At 36.2% G+C, this 15,253-nt stretch overlaps 1 protein-coding gene across 2 annotated transcripts in view; it reads left to right on the top strand.

Annotated features, from left to right (window-relative positions):
• The window catches only part of NCALD (neurocalcin delta), a 240,431-nt gene that overhangs the window by 41,721 nt on the left and 183,457 nt on the right, over window positions 1-15,253 (top strand). Inside the window, exon 2 of one of the 2 annotated variants that reach the window (XM_053715257.1) lies at window positions 6,042-6,139. The exons of the other annotated variant lie outside the window; for it this stretch is intronic. The gene's annotated coding sequence lies outside the window, so the exon portion shown is untranslated. The remainder of the gene's footprint in view (window positions 1-6,041; window positions 6,140-15,253) is intronic. 2 annotated transcript variants of the gene reach the window in all.

The following is a 15,253-nucleotide window of genomic DNA, read 5'->3' as shown; positions in this document are numbered from 1 at the left end:
CACCATCGCTGGCCGATGCAGAGAGGGCCACAGAGTCTCTCTCTCTGCATCTGATGGTTAGTAAAGGGTATTGCACAATGCCTCAACATCAATGCATCGTTGCACTACCCTGAAAGCGATCACAATCGCTTTCAGTGCTTTAAACCCCAGAGGACGTGTCAGGCACGTCCTTGGTCCTTAACTGTTATTTTTTGTAGGCTGTGCCTGACACATCCTTGGTTGCCAAAGGGTTAAATAAAATACAAATAAAGGTAATCCCCCCCCTTTTTTTTTTTTTTTTTTTTTTTTTTTTTACGATGTTTACATATTATTTAATTCCATTTAAATAATTTGTGCAGATCCCTGATTACATCTTTATCTTAGATTACTGTAAACAACAACAACAAAAAGTTGAATCCGTAGAATGGTGTTTTGAATGACTGGAACCCCAGAAAGTTTTGTTTTGAAGATTTTTGTTTTATATTCTTTGAGTGGGAGTAAAATGATGGACACTGCTTGTCAGGGAGCCTTCCTGACATGTTTGACATCTCAGTCTCTGTGCCTAATATTTATAGTCTAAGTTATGAAGTATCCCTTTAAAAACCTTCTTTTTATTGTACATATGTTTATTTTTTTAGTTCATCTATTAATGTTGCCAAGCAAACATATATATATATATATATATCTTATGTTCTGCTTCCTTTAAAATATTATCAGTTATTTGTACAGCGCAGACCGGTTCCGCAGCGCTAAAGACATGGGTCTAATATGCAAGGTGACCGTTATGGGAGACAAAGGGATAGAGGGCCCTGCCAAGAGTTTCACTGTTGTAAATCCTCTCTCATGAAAGTGATCTACAAAGCAGCTAGGCTCATAGGCTTGCATGCTAAGGGGGTTCAAGGAGATAGCTAAAGGAGGAGAGGAACTAAGGTAGGAAAATGTTAGTGTATATTATATGCATCCCTAAACAGAGTCTTTAGGGAGCGCTTGAAAGTTTGAAAACTAGGGGAGAGTCGTGTAGAGTGAAGCAGAGAGTTCCACAGAATAGGGGCCAGTCTGGAAAAGTCTTGTCGACTGGAATGTGAGGAGGTAACAAGAGAGGAGGAGAGAAGGAGGTAATTAGCAGAGGGAAGGAGACGGGAGGGGGAGTATTTGGAGACTAGGTCGGAGATATAGGGTGGAGCATTGTTATTGAGAGCTTTAAAAGTTAGTCAGGATTTTATGTTTTATTCTGGAGGTTAGAGGAAGCCAGTGAAGGGACTGGCAGAGAGGTACAGCAGATGAGGAGTGACATGTAAGGAAGATTAGCTTGGCAGAGGCATTTATTATGGATTGTATGGGAGATAGACTGCAGCTAGGGAGGCCAGAGAAAATAGAGTTTCAATACTCAAGGCAGGAAAGTATTAGTGGATTAAAGTTTTGTTGTGTCTTGTGTGAGGAAGTGGCACATTTTTGGAGCTGTTTTTAACGGGGAGGTGGCAAGAATTGGCCAAAGACTGGATGTGGGGAGTGAAATAGAGATCGGAGTCAAGTTTGACCCCAAGACATTGGGCATGCAAGGTTGAGGGTAATTATGTTGTTATCAACAGTTAGAGAAAGTTGGGGGTAGGGATTTTGGAAGAAGCGGGGAAAATAAGGAGCTCAGTTTTTGAGAGATTTAGCTTAAAGGGACAGTCAAGTCCAAAAAAACTTTCATGATTCAAATAGGGCATGTAATTTTAAACAACTTTCCAAATTTTGCTTTGTTCTTTTGGTATTCTTAGTTGAAAGCTAAACCTAGGAGGTTCATATGCTAATTTAGTAATCTATCCTTTTGCCAAAAAACGTACTATCTGGCTCGGCTGTGCTAAACCGTGAAGGTTTCGACAATTCCGTAACCAGATATTGGGCTGAATGCTTAATTGTGCAAAAGGGTACATTTTTAGAACAGTTAATGTATCCTCCGTTCAGTAACCACTGGCTTTCGATTTTACTCGGTGCATCTTGAAACGTCACAGAAGATTCATAACTTTATTCTATACATTACATATAAACAGATTAGTACAAAAACCAACTTTATGATAAATAAGGCAGAAAATGCAAGAATACTGTATTAGAGATAAACATATAAGCAATACATCAATCAGGCAACTCCGTAAACATAAAAGAATGACACACCACATGTACACAAAAAAGCCTGAATTCAGGTTACCAGTCTCCCAGTCAGTACCCAATATTTTCCTATGTTTCTACCCAAGAAACTTTTAATCCTTAAAAACAGGTCTTACCGAAAGACCAAGTCTACCTTAGACTACAATACAAAATTATTTTACCCCTAAATTTAAGTAGGATGGGATATTTGTGGATCCCGGAATAAGTGAAGGGTCATGTATCCCATCCCACTGCTGCCACCATGTAAGGGGTCTGACTGACTGAGAGTGGGCTGGCACCTTCCTTCACAGAGCTCTGGAGACTGCTAAGAAACTACTTGTGTCTGCGTCAGTTTCTTGGTAGTTTTTGTTTATTTGCAGTCATACAAAAGCCTTTATAGTGTACTAAAAAAGAGAAGTAACTTTGGTTATCCCATATATGGTTATATAGCATTTGGTTATCATGTTAGACTTTGTACATTTGGTTATCTTCTCAGAAATATACAATATCTTATTGTCAGCAGTACACAATATATATATATCTTTGTCAGCAGAACATTATATTTAGGTTATCGGCAATAAAGAATATGTGTCTGCATATGTTGTCACATGATTTGTACTGCTAACATCAGCAGAATGAATATGATACTAAACAGTTACAGTAATATAGAAATGTGACAATGTGGGGTTGCAGAAACAGGAACATGAATCTGTAATAGTATCCAGTAATGAAGCATAGGAATAAATCACAGTAAGGGGCACAAATAATATAGCCCTACAAAGGCTGCCTCTAATCTAAATGCATTTCAACAGTTTTTCACCACTAGAGGAGGTTGGTTCATGTGTTTCATATAGATAACATTGAACTCATGCACATGAATTTTTACAGAGGAGTGAGCACTGATTGGCTAAAATGCAAGTCTGTCAAAAGAACTGAAATAAGGGGCGTGACAACCAAGGTTAACCAACCCTGCGCCAGTCACTTGTTTGGCACAAAAAGGGTTATCAGGCCCCTTCTACTGTCACTAATATGTCACAATCTAGCCACACCAGGCAAGCTTGTGATTTAGTTCAGTGGGAGCAAAGGGTTAACACTCTCTAGTCTGTACTAGACTTAAAAGAAATGCCCAAAACTCCCTTTTATGCCACCCACACTAAACTAACTATGCTGCCACCACTTATGATTTATTAAAGGGAAAATCCTAAGGAAAAACTCAGCATTACACATTAACTCTCAGAATAACCTAAAATATACAGTTATAATACTCCAGTCCTTTCAGTAATGTGGTTCAATTATTAGACAAAGGCCAAAGCTTAATAAAGGAATTATTTATTATGCCAAAAATATTATGCACAATGCATTATTAATAAAAAGTTGTTACAAATAAAATTACACACAGCAAACAGTTTTTAAAATAAAAAAGTAGAAAAACAGATGTAATACTTTACTAGTCTCAAGATCTGTTACCAGAGAGAGGCAATCTCTTATTTACATTGTGAGAATCAATTTGATTCTAATGTGTATGAATCAATTACAGAGTAACAATTATTTGTAAGTGTATATTATATATGAATATATAAAAATCACTGGCAACGTCAACAAGTAAGCAGTGGATCTCATGATCTGCTGTTTAATTGGATAACTAAACTACATAGCAGGTGCATTTCAATACTGTATCTCGGGATTGTTCAACAATTATAACTCTTAGAGAAGGTGGGACCGCTCTATACGTCTCTCAGATGCAGGACTGAAAACATGAGGGGGGTGGAGTAAAGAATTAATAACCACAGTGCGGTTAGTGTTATATACTATTTTTTTTTTTTTTACAAAGAATACTTATCATTTTTAAACATAAAATAAGTGGTTATGCTTTACAAAGTCTGCTTAAAGCAGTAGATATTGAGAATTGATATATGTATTTTATCATCACTTATTCACTTTAATGTAACTTTTTTTATTTTAACAAGTGACCGTGAATTTGCTTTCTTAGCGGATGTGTGTGTGTGTATGTTGTTGTGGGGTGTGTGTGTGTTTTTTTTTTTTTTTCTATTTTTTTACAGGGAGTTATCTTCTCTATGTTCCCGGGTCTAGCGAGTATCGTGTATGAGTCTCTTGAGATTGTCACTACTGATCATAAAGAGAGATATATATATATATATATATATATATATATATATATATATATATAATCTATCTCTATATCATATTCTATTTTCAGAGCTCCAATGATGTCCTTAATATGTCGATTGTGAAATGTGCCATTTTAGTAGGAGACGTGATACTTTGTGTTTCTTTGACTACTGTGTGTTCTGTAACGGAGACGGTTTGCAAGTTCACACTATTTGAAGAGGGAATCTGCCAATGTTCCTGCAATCATGTGAAAAATTAAGAGCTCTCCTGAGCACAATTTGCTAATGCAAAGAGAAAAGTCTTTTACTTGCCATTTATCCCGGTTTTGTTTAACAAAAAGCTATAATGATTACACAGGCAGCCTATTTGCTGGAGGAATTTTAAAATTGAAGTCAGTGTAATTAGTATAAATTAAGCACTTTACTGATGAAAGTGATTGTTATAATCTCACTGTGCTCTTCTTTAAACTAACAGACAGGTTAGCAATTTTGCTGGTTTCTGTAAAGCTTGGTGATTAACTGAAGTTTACTCACGCGCCAGTATTTTGTTAGTTTTGTGAGAAATGTTGTTTTATCTTAAAATATTTTCAATGTGTACACCGGTGATTCTAACCTTAACCCTTGTAGTACTTAGACTGCCATCTAAACTAAGAATTCTTGCCAGGTGTATTCATTTGAATGCGTAAAGAGATATTCTAATGAAAAAATTTGATTCTTTAATTGGTTGGTTAGGACAGGTACATTTTGAATTTCTGAGCCTGGATAGCACATTTTGAAGATGTTAAACACATAGGCAAAGTCCTGCTGGAGACATTTTTTTTCTGCTGAATTAGTTGACATTTGAAAATATTACTTTTGAAGATAGGCACACTGAAGTGCAAATGCTGATGTGTTAATATTTTAATTCAGTAAATGAAAAAAACAAATGTTGAATGCTTGAAGGCATTTAGCATTTGTTTTGTTATTTTTTAACAAATGTAAAAAAAAAATATATATATATATAAATGAGAACTGCACTCCTGAGAGAGAACAAAAGCTATAATAACTTCCATGCCTGTTCATTTTTATTACAACTCAGGGTGCACGCTCTTTTAGCACACTATTCCCTTTCACAGAGAAAAAATATCCTGTAGCATATCAGTCTGACCCTGCCCAATGACAGTCCATCACCGAAATACCAGGCAATTCTTCTCTGAACAAGAGAAACTACAACCCCAGGCGATCGTTTTGGCCTTTTTTGGGCCACGTCAGTGAGATGCAGTCCCATCTCTCTAAGGGCATGTGTGCAAGGAGTCCACGTCTGGTTTCCCCTTTTACTCTTAGGGAGATTCAAGAGTAATTTGCATAAATATCAGAAGAGAGAGAGAACAGCACTCCTGAGAGAGAACAAAAGCTACAATAACTTCCATGCCTGTTCATTTCCATTGCAACTCGGGGTGCACGCTTTTAGCACACTATGCCTTTTCACAGAGAAAAAATATCCTGTAGCATATCAGTCTGACCCTCCCCAATGACAGTCCAGCGCCGAAATACCATGCAATCTGTATGATTTTGCTTAAATTTCTGTATTCAACTGAACTTTGCTGCTGTTTCACTTTGAAGTTTTCCAGCATTTTCTGTATTGGTAACAGAAAACTCTGGAAAACCTCAAAGAGAAACAGCAGCAAACTTCATCTGAATAAATAATTTAAATAGCAAAATCATGCATAAATATTTGTATTTTCAAAACGTACCCCCTTTAGCTCAGATTAGTTAACAGCAGCGCAGGAGCAGAATATAAAATCTGTTGGTCTCTATTCACAGCGCCGGGCGGTGCACTCAGTGATGCGCATATGTGGTGGGCTCTGGAGTGTCTCAGCTCAACAGAACAGTGTCTCTACGCGGTTGCTCTGGTCACTGAGGTGGGTACTGTGAGACTGATATGTAGTGGTTCTAGGGGTCCGGTGGCTCACGCTGCTGATTAACAGGATGTCTGATTTTTTGTTTTGTTTTATGGCTACCAGTACTGGTGCTGCGGTTTAGGACTCATTCCCATTGTTGAAATTCATGTCATGTTATTTTCTTTATATCGGCAACCACCCCAAGGGCTTCTTTAATGTAATAAATAATTATATTTAAAAATGTCAACTTTCCTGTTAATATGTCCTAAAATGTGTGAGTTGATGCTTGAAAGAATATACTATGAATTTTATTTTGTCCTTGGCCATAATTTTGTGTAAGTTGCCCATTTTATGAAAAACGCTTATAATAACCACTGAAGGACAGAATATACACAGTGATGGTAATGCACATGTGACAGTTAAGGTTGTTCTTTTCACAGAGTAGGTTAAGAGGGCAAAGTGCTATATTAATATAATATGAACAGGGCCACCCAAGATTTTTGTAAGGGGTGTTGGTCAGTAATGGTTGGGTTAAGGACTCACTCCCCTTGCTAATATCTTGTAACTCACAGAGCAGACTTATTTGTAGTTAAGATGATGAAGTTTTAGGAATTTTTAATCTGTTGGCTAAAAGGGTATTGAGCATGCAGGTGCACACTTTCCCAGGTTATACTGAACATTTGGGGACATAAGTGTCCTATAAAAATCCTAAAATAGGTAACATTTATAAAATGTTCTGTCTTGTTTTTTTAAAGTGAAACTGCAACTGCATGTCCCTCTCATTTTCTACCCACTGCTTACCACACAGTGGTACAAATATTGCAGTAAGTGACAGGCATTTACATAATGAATGTTAAAAAAATCTCTCTATCATCTATCTATCTATCTATCTATCTATATCTATATCTCTATATTATATATAATGTTGTTTTTTTATAGCAAAACATTATTTTGCCTCCTAGGAAGTTTTGAATTTTTTTTTTACCCCTTAGAATAAGTACCCCTATATAATAAAACATGGGACATAATATTGTAAAAATATAGATAGGAGTGGAGCAGCCTATATAGTAAAAGCATAATAGTTGCACATAAAGCACTGCTACCCTCACCCTCTTAGTATATACTGCAAAACTATACACAGGGGAGGAATAAAAATGAGGTTATATTCTACTCCTATATAATTTGTATGTATCTGTTCACCTAAGATGCAACAAATTGCTCAATGTAAGGAGTTAAGAATTATAGCTATTCCCTTCATCCTGACCTGTTGTTATGAGGTAAATCTCCTATTAGGTAAATACTGTTCATGTTCACTATATATAATTTTCCCTCTATGCCCTATTTTATCTGACATTTGTCTTCCCTTAGAGGCAATTGCTCTACCTTTTATAGATAGTCTTTCCCATACCACACTGTCTTTTTTGGTTAAAATTATTATGCGATTCAGGACAAGTAGATTGTCACGAGGGACAAGTAGATTGTACTCCTGCTTTAGTCCCTTGGGCAAGTAGTTTTAAAAAAAAAAAAAATCCACACCCCTGTATAAGTCTTATCAAAATGCTTAAAGAAACCACATTTCCTGAACAGGTAATCCTAGTAAGCTTAGATGTAACAAGTCTTTACACCATTATCCCCATGATCTAGAGGTTGAAGCAGTTAGAGAGGGCTTAAAATCTGACCCCGAGTATCTAGGACCCCCTTATGAATTTGTACTTGCTCTCCTTCAAATGTGTTTAACACACAATTATTTTAAATTTAAAAATACATATTTTTTTTTACAATTGGTGGGAACTGCCATGGGTTCTCCCATGGCACCCTCGTATGCCAATTTATTTATGGCATGGTACGAAAATAAATACATTTACAATCAAGAAAACCCTAATATATTAATGTATCTAAGATATATATTGATGATGTATTTATGGTGGGGGGGGGGGCCCTGTAACAGAACTCCAGCAATGGTATGTTCAACTGAATGTACAGTTCAAAATGGAGAGTAGTGATGCTAAACTTTATTTTTTGGATCTCTGTATTAACAAACAAACAAAGGAAATTTAAAATGTACTGTGTACCAAGCTTTATTCCAACCAACAAATGGGAATACCCTAATAATGCATCAAAGTTATCAGCCACCACAGCTAAAAAGCGGTATCCTTAAAGCCCAACTACTTAGGGTCATACTTAACAATACAGAACAAACGGCCAGATTACGAGTTTAGCGTTATGAGTGGCTTGGTAAAATATAGTATTTCCACCGCTCACCTTTAATAGCGCTACTATTACAGGTTTTCCATTTGTGGGCAAAATGGCAGCATTGAGCTCCATACCGCACACAAATACCAGCGCTGCTTTGAGCTGGTTTTAAGTGCTCGTGCACGATTTCCCCATAGACATCAATGGGGAGAGCTGGCTAAAAAAAAAGCCTAACACCTGCAATAAAGGAGCATAAAGCAACGTAACGCAGCACCATTGATTCCAATGGGGAAAGTAAATATATGTTTAAACCTAACATAAACCCCCGAGTCTAAACACCCCTAATCTGCTGCCCCTGACATCCCCGACACCTACATTACACTTATTAACCCCTAATCTGCTGCCGCCACTATACTAAAGTTAACCCCTAAACCTCTGGCCTCCCACATCACTAACACTAAATAAATATATTAACCCCTAACCCTAAGTCTAACCCTAAACCCTAACACCCTTAACTTTAATATAATTAAAATAAATCGAAATAAAACTTACTATTACCTAAATAATTCCTATTTAAAACTAAATACTTACCTATAAAATAAACCATAAGATAGCTACAATATAACTAATAGTTACATTGTAGCCATCTAAGGTTTTATTTTTATTTCACAGCTAAGTTTGTATTTATTTTAACTAGGTAGACTAGTTAGTAAATAGTTATTAACTATTTACTATCTAGTTAAAATAAATACAAATGTTCCTGTTAAATAAAACCTAACCTGAGTTACTCTAACACCTAACATTACACTAAAATTAAATAAATTACATTAATTAAATACAATTGACTAAATTACAAAAAAATAAACACTAAATTACACAAAATAAATTATAAAATATTTAAACTAATTACACCTAATCTAATAGCCGTTTCAAAATTAAGAAAGCCCCCCTAAAATAAAAAACACCCTAGCCTACACTAAACTCCAATGGCCCTTAAAAGGGCCTTTTGCGGGGCATTGCCCCAAAGAAATCAGCACTTTTGCCTGTAAAAAAAAAAAATACAAACAACCCCCCAACAGTAAAACCCACCACCCACACAACCAACTACCTAAAAAACCTAAGCTCCCCATTGCCCTGAAAGGGGCATTTGGATGGGCATTGCCCTTAAAAGGGCATTTAGCGCTTTTTCTGTGCCCAAAAACTAATCTAAAAATTAAAACCCACCCAATAAACCCTTAATAAAACCTAACACTAACCCCCGAAGATCCACTTACAGTTTTTGAAGACCGGACATCCATCCTCATCCAGCCGGGAGAAGTCTTCATCCAAGCGGGGAGAAGTTGTCCTCAAGGCGGGCAGAAGTCTTCATCCAGATGGCATCTTCTATCTTCATCCTTCCGACGTGGAGCGGTTCCATCTTCAAGACATCCGTCACGGAGCATCCTCTTCTGTCGCTGGCTATTCAAGAATGAAGTTTCCTTTAAATGACGTCATCCAAAATGGCGTCCCTTGAATTCTGATTGGCTGATAGAATTCTATCAGCCAATCGGAATTAAAGGGTAAAAAAACCTATTGGCTGATGCAATCAGCTAATAGGATTGAGCTTGCATTCTATTGCATCAGCCAATAGGATTTTTTTACCCTTTAATTCCGATTGGCTGATCAGCCAATCGGAATTCAAGGGACGCCATCTTGGATGACATCATTTAAAGGAAACTTCATTCTTGAATAGCCAGCGAAAGAAGAGGATGCTCCGTGACGGATGTCTTGAAGATGGAACCGCTCCGCGTCGGAAGGATGAAGATAGAAGATGCCATCTGGATGAAGACTTCTTCCCGCCTGGATGAAGACTTCTCCCGGCTGGATGAGGATGGATGTCCTCTTCTTTCGCTGGCTATTCAAGAATAAAGTTTCCTTTAAATGACGTCATCCAAGATGGCGTCCCTTGAATTCTGATTGGCTAATAGAATTCTAATTCAATTCTAAGCACTGACAAAAAATTGCCATCTACTGTCTGAAGATCCAACATTACCCTTTATGGGGATGAAACCACCTAGAATGGTATATAGGAAAAGAACAAAGTTTGAGAACCATGCTTGTCAAACATGACATCAGCTTGGAACATAATACCTGGCTACCTAAGAGTAAGCCAGTCTGTTACAAATGTGGAAATTGTGTTACTTGCAATACACTATTCTCTGGTACAACATTTAGCCATCCCTTTAAAACTAAAAAGTACAATATTAGACACAGACTCGCATGTACATCTGACTATATAGTCCATTTCCTCATCTGTCCATGTGGGAAATTCTATATAGGGAAAGCAAGTACCCCCTTCAAAGAAAGACTGGCTAACCACAAAAGTGCTATCAGATCGTCTATAAAAGATAGAAAAAGCGATCAGCTGGTAGCCAGGCACTTAATGGAAATGCGGCATACAGTAGCCATGTTACGTGCTATGGTGATTGATAGAATACCCTCTCTGAAAAGAGGAGGTAATAGGGATGTGGAATTGCTTAAGAGAGAAACCCAATGGATACACAGATTAGGCACACTTGCCCCAAGGGGACTAAACCTGTATATTGATTACTCTTTATTCCACTAAGTGGTACTTTTAAAGCCATCAAATTGGTATTCAACCTTCAAACATATTCTCATACTTTCTTTTAGAACTAGTGAACATCGGACAGTACATTAACACATAAACGATGTCAAAGGTGTCCAAAATACAGATGAAAATGTGTTTCCCTGGTAGGAACTAATGATATGTGTATATGACATGTGGTCTTGGCCAGGATGTATAATGACAAAAAATTCCAAATGAGGATCGGACAGTAGCTAACATACATAGCGGCATTGATAATAGGGTTGGAAATCACAATACTGCTCTAATACTACAGTACTTAACATACGTTTGATTTGATTTTGTATTGATATTTTATATGCTTGATATGTTATAGATTGGTATAATGTCCTGATCCTTTCCTCTTTTGAAACGTCATATGATGGCGCACACAATGAATGATGAGGAATTTTATAATACACCTCATAGAAGCTATTAATTTATATGGTGATTAGTTTGCCAGCAACACTGTGCGTTTTCATTTTATGATTGATCCATTCCCTATTGCTTGTCTTGGTGTTACACAAGCAAAAATATCTGATGGTTACACTGGTGCGCTATTCACATTGTTAAATCCTCCCCTGTTGATGCGTCGTATGGCGCTATATCCAATGAGATTTGAGCGGCTAATTTTAAATAACTGCCCTGTATGCAATGACCGCAAGCAGTTTTCCAATGGCCATCGAGACGCTGTACTTGTGAACAATAATTCCCAAAGGTATGCTAATGTGACTACAACATTTCTTTATGTTACAAATTCCTTCAATTATGCGTTATGCAGCATTCTGCTACATTGTATTAATTACTGATAACAAAATACTTGTATATATTGCATGGGTCTATGATAATACAAGCCAGAGTTGATTAAATTAAATAGGGTGTTTGTTTTTTTGCCTCTGTGGGATTAACCCCTTGAGGACATATGAGAATTCACATAGATGATGAGTTTAATGGGTGTTAGTAATGATTTTTTGTATTTTTGTCTTTTATATAAATTATGTGTATTTCTGATACACAAAAATATAATGTATTGTCTGCATTTTAGATGGTCTTGAAGACGGCTTAATTTATAAGCTGAAACATCGACTTACATTCTTTGAAGTGATTTATTGATGAATAAATATATGGCATCCCCATTTCTGTTTTCCAGATGTTCCATATGTATAAGGCTTAATCCAGAGGAGAGACTTTACAGGTTGTAAAGTAACGGTGTTCCCTATATTTATAGAGACTGTATGATCCCTAAAATAAGATTGAAGGAACTGTCCTCTGATTTTGTGTTGCATATACAGGATATATTAAATATATTTTTATTATTGTGGTTTGAGTTGCACATATTACGTATTTAGTGCACCAAACCTTCGTGAATCCTAGTTTTGGAGACACCAATAGTATCATACTGGAGTAGGTAGCTGACCTAGTTGGTGTAAACATCCAATTAGCATTTTCATTATTGAGGAGTACACTTTTTTGTTGTTGTTAAAAATAGAAGATAAATCAGGGCCTATGTCCTTAAGTATATATGTAATCAGAAACACAGTAGTGAGCTTAACACTCAGTCTTCAGTATTTGTTGCACAAATTGCTTCTGGGTCTCTGCTCACCCTCTAGCGTTGCATATAGTACAAAAAGCAACAGCACCACTTCCTTTAAAATGGACCAGAGGCCTTTTTATTAAGGTGTTACATACACATAGATAGTGACGTTTCAGGCCACAACAAGCCCTTAATCATGCATGATTAAGGGCTTGTTGTGTCCTAAAATGTTGCCTTCTATGTGTATGTAACACCTTAATAAAAAGGCCTCTGGTCCATTTTAAAGGAAGTGGTGCTGTTGTGTTTTGTACTATATTCTAAGTACAGATACACAGTCAAATTGTACTGCCTGTGCACTTTATTCTTGAATCCGTTATGTACTTGCCACCATTAACATTTGGGAAAACCCACTGAAAAGTCCCTTCAGTCTGTATTGAAAACATAATCTGTTTTGATCAATATGTAGTAAAATAATGTTTCATTAAATCTAAGTTTAAATTTATATAAGGGAACTTCCAACAAGGGTTTTAACATCACATTTGTAATTTTTATAACATCTTAAATCAGGGGTTGACAAATCTGTTTAAAATTTAGGAGCCAGTAAGAATATTTGGGAGCCAGGCAGCGTTAATTTATTTGTAGGTATATGGAGAAAAAAAACCTAAAAGTTAGGAACCAGGGGTAACATCAGGGTGGATTCGATTTAAATCGAATTGATTTAAATCACTAAACAGTAAGACTGATCTAAATCGATTTATATAATGTTTTACAAACAGGGCCGGATTTACATCTCAGGTGCCTGTAGGCACAAAAACCTGAAGCGCCCCCCCCCCCCAAAAAAGTGCAAAAAAATGAGGACTTTTTTTTTTTTTATTATTTAGGACAACTAAAAATAAATATTAGATGTAAAATTAAATTTTCCCTTTTATGGAGATACACAAATACACACACCAAATGCAATATTTGTTGTAATGGAAGCTACACCAAAAATCAATATTCACTTGACTCAAATGGCCATACAATTTCTATTATGTATAACAAAAACAAATCATGTTAAACTTTTAATGCAAAATATTCTAAAGAAAACCCTATTTAAAGGGACATAAAATGTGACAGTTTGCTAGGGCATTTTATTATTGCACTAGTGCTTGCACAGAAGTGTGTTAGCCTCTTGCAAAAGAGTTAAACACATAGTAAATGTCAGTTCTGAGACAGCAATACACATCTGTGCAGACCCAGATGGGCTCATAGGACATGTTTATTGACAAGCCATTAGTGTATTGCTTTTCTGGAGATGACTTTGACTATGTGCTTAACATTTTGTTGGAGTTAAACACAGTTTTGTGTAAACAATAGCAATATTAAAACTAACAGCATGCAAGTTCATCAGCTACCTTTGCAGCCAGTGGAAGGAAATATAAAATGTAGGTATTTTTTCCACTACATGAATGTTGTAGATTATATGTAATCCAGGGGTCAACAAATGTGTTTAAAATTAGAAATTCAATTTACTACAAAACACAAACATACCACACTTACTTGATAAAATAACAGATTAACAATTTTTAATATGATGTGTGTGTATGTGTGTGTGTGTATGTGTATATATATATATATATATATATATATATATATATATATATATATATATATATATATATATATATATATATATATATATATATATATATATATATATATATATATATATATATATATATACTACACATACATACAAAGAAATATGCCATGTGAGTGGTTTACACACATACACATTTTACAGCCTTACAGTCTACAAACTTTGTTGTCAAAGTGCCCTAAAGGCTGTAAATCACAATTGGCAGCTTGTAATAAAGAGCAGAGCAGCTAGTCCCACATAACCTCCTCACCTCCAAGGCCTTTATAGAACAAAAACATTCATCCTGAAGCAGAATTTAACCACCTGGCTATCAAAATGCCCTACAGCACATAACAAGTGAATACACTGCAACCCTCTCTGGTAGCCAAGGGTTAAAGCGCTCTGCTTGTTATGTTGTCATTCTAGGCAGCATTAGAAGCCTTGTACAGTCCTAACCTGTTGTTCTGAAGCTTTCATTCCTTCAACAAAAAGTGTCTGCTACACATCAGCATGGAGCTTGGCTGTGTGAGGCAACAGAAGTGAAACTAAACATGCCTGGCAAAAATGGGAGGGGTTTAGTTTTAATCTTTGCCCCTCTCTCCTTCATGGCTCCCTCAACTGCTGTGACATATTCCCAATGAAACACTCGACTCTGTAAGCACCTGGCAGCACAATTGCTACTAAAATTAATCCCCTCACCAAAAAAAAATAATTTTTTTTTTTTAATTACTGACAGGCAGGCGCCCCTCACTGCAAGGCGCCTGTAGGCACATGCCTACTGTGCCTAATGGGAAATCCGGCCCTGTTTACAAAGAGATGTATAGAGAATCAAGTGGCATACATTACTGTCACTTTAAAGAAAGATTGCTGCACACAATCCCTTTCTTTAAAGTGACAGTAATGTATGCCACTTGAATCTCTCTAGAAAAATATTTAACAAAGACTTATAAAGGGTTGCACCACGCTTTGTTTATAGTAGTATTAACTCCTCCCTCTAATTATATACAAATAATCTATGATTTATATAATGGTTTTCATTTTTAGAATAACTACTTTTCAGATTATTTTTCTAGTTATATGAGACTATTACTGATTTGGTTATATATAGGACCTTTTTAGAGGGTGCACCAACCACACAGCTAAATTGTAGCTAAAATTAGCTCATAT

This window comes from Bombina bombina, chromosome 5 (genome assembly GCF_027579735.1).
Source record: "Bombina bombina isolate aBomBom1 chromosome 5, aBomBom1.pri, whole genome shotgun sequence".
NCBI lineage: Eukaryota > Metazoa > Chordata > Amphibia > Anura > Bombinatoridae > Bombina > Bombina bombina.
This window is presented reverse-complemented; position numbering and strand designations above follow the sequence as displayed.